The sequence below is a fragment of the Enoplosus armatus genome, chromosome 19 (assembly GCF_043641665.1).
Source record: "Enoplosus armatus isolate fEnoArm2 chromosome 19, fEnoArm2.hap1, whole genome shotgun sequence".
Classification (NCBI taxonomy): Eukaryota; Metazoa; Chordata; class Actinopteri; order Centrarchiformes; family Enoplosidae; genus Enoplosus; species Enoplosus armatus.
In genome coordinates, this window is record NC_092198.1 from 15,668,999 (window position 1) to 15,676,446 (window position 7,448).

The following is a 7,448-nucleotide window of genomic DNA, read 5'->3' on the forward strand; positions in this document are numbered from 1 at the left end:
CGTGACCTTTCAGTCTTTAGGTTTAATGAGGGTCATGCTGTCAATGTTTATTGTGGGTCTATGGGAAGAAAAGCTGGTGACAGCGTGGGTAATCACAGCTGAAATGTTCATATAGAGAGACAAGTGTTATGTAATATCACATCAGACATCTGACAGTGTTCATTAGAGTGGATGGTGGTAATGCAGGCAGTGGGGATGACTTGTTAGGAAGGACAGAGACTGACGGACTGTGGGATGACAGGTTGGTAGATGTATTCTTCTGACTGCATGTAAAACAAGTGTGTCCTTAAAGCAGCAGAGGAGTAGATGTTGACAGAAAAGTAATCAGTAATTCAATCAATTAATTGTTTAGGTGATCTAATGAGCATTAAATTGGCTTGTAAATAATCAGCAGATTGATAAATAATGAAAATGATCATCAGTTGCAGCCCTAACTCTGTAACGCCAAGTGTATCATATTTGATACATGAGTTTTGAAGACATCATCAGTGTGATATTTTTTTCCTGAAAAACCTGATGTATACAATCAGACACATGCAGTGCACCAGAAGAAATTGAAGCCCAGGCAGAAACCCAAGCCCCTGCAATGGTTTCAAGCTGCTGTTGGCACCTCTCACAAGTGCAGGAAAGGGCAAAATCAAGTGTGGCAGACCACTATCCTCTCCAGAAGCAGGAGGAACACCTCCTCCCCCCCGGAAAAGGCCAACCTCTAGTGTGCCCCCTGATGTGAGAAAGGATGGCATTGAAAAGTTTAATGGGTTAAAAATGTTGTGTTTTATATGTTTTTGTACAAAAACTCATATATGCAAATTGATATTTAATTTCTTTTTTTTTTATTTGTCAGAACGTTCAATAAACACTCCTGTTTCAAAAAATTTGAATTTTCTGGCAATTATTTCATGGTTCAGGCTTCACAGGGCTAATTTATAACTGTACATTCTTATGTAAATCACAGGTCTTGTAAGACACACGCTCTTTTGTTTGCGTATGTTTCTTAATACGGGAGATGTCCAAAACATTTGTATACAATGTAGTATGAAGCTGTACCAATTCAATTTCCTAATTGTGTAAATTGTGCACAATTAGCAAAATATACTGATATAATAATACCAACCATAGTTTGAGTATGTAGATTTGGATAAATTGTGAAATTTATTTAAAAAGATTTAGAAAACCAGCATGCATACTGACATTTGTTGATTTAGTTTGATTGAGTCGATTTAGATACAATCATGCCTCTCCATGAGGCTGTAAATATGCACAGCAGTGCTTTGAGCTAAATGCTCACAATGACAATACTGATGTGCTGATGTTAAGCAGGTACTGTATATTGTTTACCATATTCACTACTTTAGCATATTAACATGCTAACGTTTGCTAATTAGCACTAAACAAGTAGACCTGAGGCTGATGGGAATGTCATTGCTGTTGCAGGTATTCGGTCATAAACCAAAATATTGGACAAATTGAAATACTGAGGATTTATGGTCTGTAAAGCATGAATGTATGTACCTAATGTCTGAGCTTCCATAGTTTGACAAGTCAATACATTTCCCCATTAGACAGAAACGTATGTGTAACCTGTCAGATAAAGCAATCAATTCTGAAATTAGCCAGGTTCATGCATAATGATTTTAGGTCCAGTGGAACGACTCAACCATAACAAAACATCCAAAGGTCTGCAGGCTAGATCACCAGTCAGGTTACCACTCATACTGCTGCTCTCCTACTTGTCCCAGTACTAAAAAAAAATCCACAATATCTACAGTACAGTACGTCACTTTCTGCCATCCTCTCATCCTGAAGAGCAGCGCAGGTGTGTTGCACCCACTGGGGAGCCAAGGCTAATAAATAGATTCACCTCTAATTGGGGGGATGTTTGGAATAATTATCAAATGACAGCAGGAGCAGCGGCAGAGTCATGGAGGCAGAGCAAATGATGGGAAAATGAAAGACTTTAATTGAATGTCAGCGGGAAGCTGCAGGCCACGTTGAACCTCATGTAATGAGATGTAGGCAGCTGAAGGGCACCCCTCCCAGGATACTTTGCTGGTAGGGAAGAGGCGAGGGTGCAGACTGGGGGGGGTTTGGGATGGCTCCTGTCTCCCTGGCATTGCCTTAATGATGTCCTCATATCATGGCATTATGTAATGCACTCTCCACTGATGTGTAGTCAGCCTTATACACCCCAAGCCCTGCCAATGAGTGCAAGAGCTAACATGTGCAGCTAACATGCTAGCTGTGTGTGTGTGTGTGTGTGTGTGTGTATGTCTGTAGGACTATATTTGTATATGTGTGTGTACGTGTACACACATGTTGATTATGGAGTTGGACTTATTTTCGGCCGGATGGTCTCAAAATCAATGTGCGTTATTCCTATAGGAGTGATGGATTTTTCTTTTACCTCTGAGTTTTTCCAGTTCTAAAGACGGTGAACTGGGAATTTGTGAATGAGAAATTCATGCCATAAAAAGGACTGATCAATTGTCAGTGACCCGTTTAAAGATGCTGAATCATTCTGCAGAGGAGAATCAACTTGTTTTGTACACAGTATCTGTATCTGACACATCTGCCTATTTTCACTGATTGAAGCAAAACAACAGTTTATTTTCTCCCTCGATTCACGAGTGTTACACACACATAAAACATTGTGTCAGCAAGTCATGTCAATTTTATTTATACAGCCCACTATCAGAAAACTGCCTCAAAGGGGTTTACAATCTGTTCAACATGCACAAAAAAGGACAGACAGACAGACATGCAATAGATGTTGTATATAAAACAAAGTATTTTACTGTTGAAAGGCCGGATTATCCAAAGGGCAAAGCTGTCCAAGGGAAAAATGCACCGCACGTTTTTCCCACATCCCAAGATGATCTTTATCTTCAAATTAGTTGTTTTGTCTCACAAACAGTCCAAATTCCAAATTTAATTTACAATGACTGCTCGATAAAGAAATTCTTGACATTTTCAAAGCTGGAACCACTGAATATTTAGCATTTTTTTCTCGATAAATGACTAAAACTTAATTATCAAAATTCTTGTCAGTTAATTTTCTGTTGATCGATGGATCGATTAAGCGACTAATCATTTCAAAACCACATATTACTTAAATACATTTGAGTTAAATTTGTCGGGGCATCCACGTGACCTAGGCGTTAACTGTAACGTCCCCAGGACCTTTGTTGACCGATGTCATTCATCTTCTCCCTCTCCCCTCATTTCCTGTCTACTAATGGCATGAAAGCAGGTTAATCAGGCCATGTTGATGTAAAGTGTGTTTTGACCATCAGGACCTGTACATCCATATACTGTTGATCCTGCTTGAGCGTTTAGTGCAAGTGAGAGTCTCTTTTTCATGCTTCTGTTGAAGCGTCTGTCTCAAAGCAGGAGGGAGATGCCTTGTAAAGTAAAGATAAGGTTTGCTGACTTTGCCTCGTGGTCGCACTTCTTCTTCCAGGTCAGTTGGAGTCACACGTGGTGCCTGGTGACCTGCCTGTATCTGTTGTTTCTCCTCCTGAACTTTCCGCTGAGTGCCTTATTATCTGAGTGTCTTTGCATATTACAGAGGACACATTTCGAAGGAGAACGTCATCAAACCGAAGGCCTGTTCATGTGAGAGGGGATGAATCACAGCTAAATCACAGTTTACAGATGCACAGCAAATACACTGTGACACTTATTATGTCCGCTGGGTTTCCTTGTTTACTCGACTTGTGTAGTCTCAGATAAATAAGCTGTGGAGATCAAATAAATATTGCAAAGGGCTTTACTTTTGCAATTAGTAAATGCCATTTTACAGTGACACATGATTTACAGTGTGCAGTCTGGAGATTCCCTCTCAGTTGAGTCATTAGAAATTGATATTTAGTCATCAGACGCCTATTTTAAAGCACCGCAGTATAAATAAAACAACAATGGAATCAATATCTAACCTACTTCCTTATTATTTTTTCTCAGTAGATACTCGCCAGTGGGAACTTTTTGGAGGTTTCCATTCTGAACACCCACGAGGTTCAAAGTACATCAAAGCTCTGACTTTAGTGTGGACTTTGCAGCCTCTCCAAAAATCGCAATAATGAGGGTCCAGGCTTGATCCCTTGCTCAAACCGCCTGGGGCCAGAACCTGCCACTGGAAAATTTGGTGTGATGGGTCAGTGGCTGCAGGAAGTGCTCACGCTCATGAGGTTGTATTGGTGATCACGCAGTGGAGGATACGCAGAGAGCTGACCGGCCTGCAGCTGAAGCCCCGCAGGTCTGCAGGACTCTACAGCTGAGCCCAAGCCTTTTATTTCAGATAGGGACACAACCTGAGAAATAAATAATACACACACAAAACAGAGCACCATATTAAAAACATTTGTTTTTGTTTCTGTTGGTCTGTTGGCAAAGTAAAGTCGTTTCTCATTTGCATTTTTATCACCACGGCTCCGGTTCTCATGACATCAGTACCTGTTAGGGTGTCACAACTGTAACAATTAAAAGATGAGTGAGGTCATCTTCTGTATTTTTCTTATTGTCAACAAACCCCATGAAAAGACCCAAACCACCAATGAATTAATGCTATTAAGAGCTATTATCTGTGTAGCCAAAGCCTGATGTATCTTATTCCTCTGTGCCACAGAACTACAACTAACTCCATTAAAAACACATCAATAAACCACACTGTTGCACTGGGCGACATGCATGATGAACATGGGCACTGCAGTTTATTGTCAGTTTATCTCACATACCCCATCCTGCTGAAATACTTTCTAGAGCACCAAATGTGTATTAATCCGCAGCTGAAAATAGTCCCCAACAAACGCACTCCTGTTTGAGTAAAGTTTGCTAAAATCTACAATGGCCAGGAAATTATTGAGCCTTTTTAAAAAGTATAGTATATATTCTGACCTCTTTTTATAGATTTAAGTCTTCAGTAGGAACCAGTTGGCTTCAGACCAGGAGCCATAGAAAGGCTGGAGAAATCAGAAAGACATTGTTGGTTTGGGTCTTTTCATGCGATTTATTGACAAGAAATACTACTGATTTTATTATTGACATCTATAGCTCAATTATTCAATAATACATACATAATATTTCTGTATTGTACCTTGATTGAGACCATTTTAACCTTTTCCCTCATAAAAGGCCACATTTTTGATCAAAGTGTCATGGATTAATTGACATATTGATCGAGCCGAGGCATGCGGCACTTCAGTTTGTGAGGGGAGGATTTATGCAGGCTCAGTCACGGTTGACTTGACTGACCTGGTTATTGAAGCCAGAGCTATTTTTGGGCCTAGCTCACAGTGTGGAGCTTCAGATTGACCAGGATCTACCAGTTAATGATAGATCTGAGCAGGTGAGGTGCAGCACAGAAGCCATCGTCTGTCACAGGTTGGTTGGTAGAGATACGGTTATATACATATGTTTTGTAGGTAGTAAGGATGGGTGTGATTCTCTGTAATGACACATTGGAGAATTAACTAAGCTCACATTTGGATGAAAATATACTCTCTATCACTCAAAAGTACAAAATAAAAGCATTTTATTACCCATGAAAAAGAACCACCTGACATTTCAATAGAGCAACAACAATACTATGAAAATAACGTCTATACTCTGTTACCCCCATATGTGTTTGTGCAAAAGAAAACATTTGTTTGTGAGGATAAACCAGCAATAATGAAGGAACAAAAAGCAATGAAATCTGAGCGGGATTGCTTGACCTCCTCATAGCGTCCTCGCCAAACAGAGTCTCCATCTCCCACTGACGTACGACACATCGGGGAACCACCGACTGGAAACCAGTGACACTGAAGGTCATCAAATTTGGCCCCAGTTAGACTTTCACTTGACATTTTGTCTCTCTGCGTCAAATCATCATCATCGTGTGTTTCTCTTTCTGCTTAAATACACATTAGATTCACTCCACACACACACACACACACTGTTCTGGCAGCTAAATTGCCAGACAGTGTAAACATATAATATTTTACAAGGTCAGAAACTTTCATATGAGGTTTATTTACTCTCAAGTATGAAAAAAATGCTTTTGGTATTGCCTTGTTGTACAGGGGAAAGATAAGGTCATAGAGCAGACGTTTGAGTTTTCCTCGGAGCCAAAGCAACAGCTGGATTCTGTAAAAGTTTTGTGGTGAGTCATGTTGAGAGCATCACTCATAAATGAAAAAAAAAAAATCTCTCACAGGAGTGAATGAATAACGGGGGCTTTTTACCCCCAGCTGCTCTGCTGAAGTAGCTCGGGTCACCAAAACAAGGCTGCTGTAGTCCACATGGTCTCATAGGAATTCATATGATTTCCTGCAAAAAGCAAAAGGATTTTATGTTATACCCTGAAAAGTGACCACCCTGCTATGTGATACTTTTGTTTTGTTAAGTTTTGGGAAGTTACAGTTAGTTAAAAGTCAGTTTGGTCAGTTGTTTTGAGTATGTTTTGAGACATAGTCGTATTCAGACATGATATTCATTGTAATGGATTACTAAACTCAAAAGACAAAGGCAAGTTTAAAAAAAAAAGTAAAAAAAACATGTGGTTGATTTGTAGTAAACAGGCGAAAAGATGCACAAACACTGGTGTGATCCTTAATGTAACATTTTGAATTCAGGACTTGTACTTCAAATGATCTCCATCCTGATTCTCTACAGCATTAAAACAAGTATGCATCCGTAATGATAATCATATTCTGTAACACATAATAATACAGCTCTGAAAGGTGGAACTCAAAGCAGAAATTCAAGGTACTTGTTGTTGAGTATTTCCATTTCATTCAACTTTATACTTCTACAGCACTACATCTCAGAGACAAATATTGCACATTTTACTCTACATTTGTAGTGTACTCACCCGTCCTGTCCAGTGAAAACCATGCATCTCCAAACGTGACAATCGTGCTTAAGAAGTTGGAGAATTTTCTCGCTAAATAAACAATTTGAACCCCCTCTTGGATGAGCTGGAAAATGCGTCGTCTCAAAGCTGAAAACAGGGCTGCTTTTCTGTGCTCATGAAAAGTTGACTTTCTAGAGCTCCGTGGTTCACGACCAGCACAGCGATACTACAAACGTATGATGATCTTATAGATGGTGATGCACTGCTGTAGATGAAACTGAACAGTATGAACAACTGCAACATTAAAATGCAACACACACATCAATGCAGCAGTAATATTAATCCACAAACATCATATATAATAGTAAAACACTGCATAATGAGTACATTCACTTTTAATACTTTAAGTACATTTTTGCTGACAATACTTATTTTTACTTTTGAATGCAGGACTTTTACTTGTAGTGGAGTATTTTCAGTGTGGTGTTAGTACTTTTACTTCAGTAAACGATCTGTATAGTTCTTCCACCGCTGATGATGAGTACTTTTACTTTAAGTGCATTTTGCTGATAATAGATTTTGAATTCAGGACTGAGAGGAACTTTTACTTGTAGTG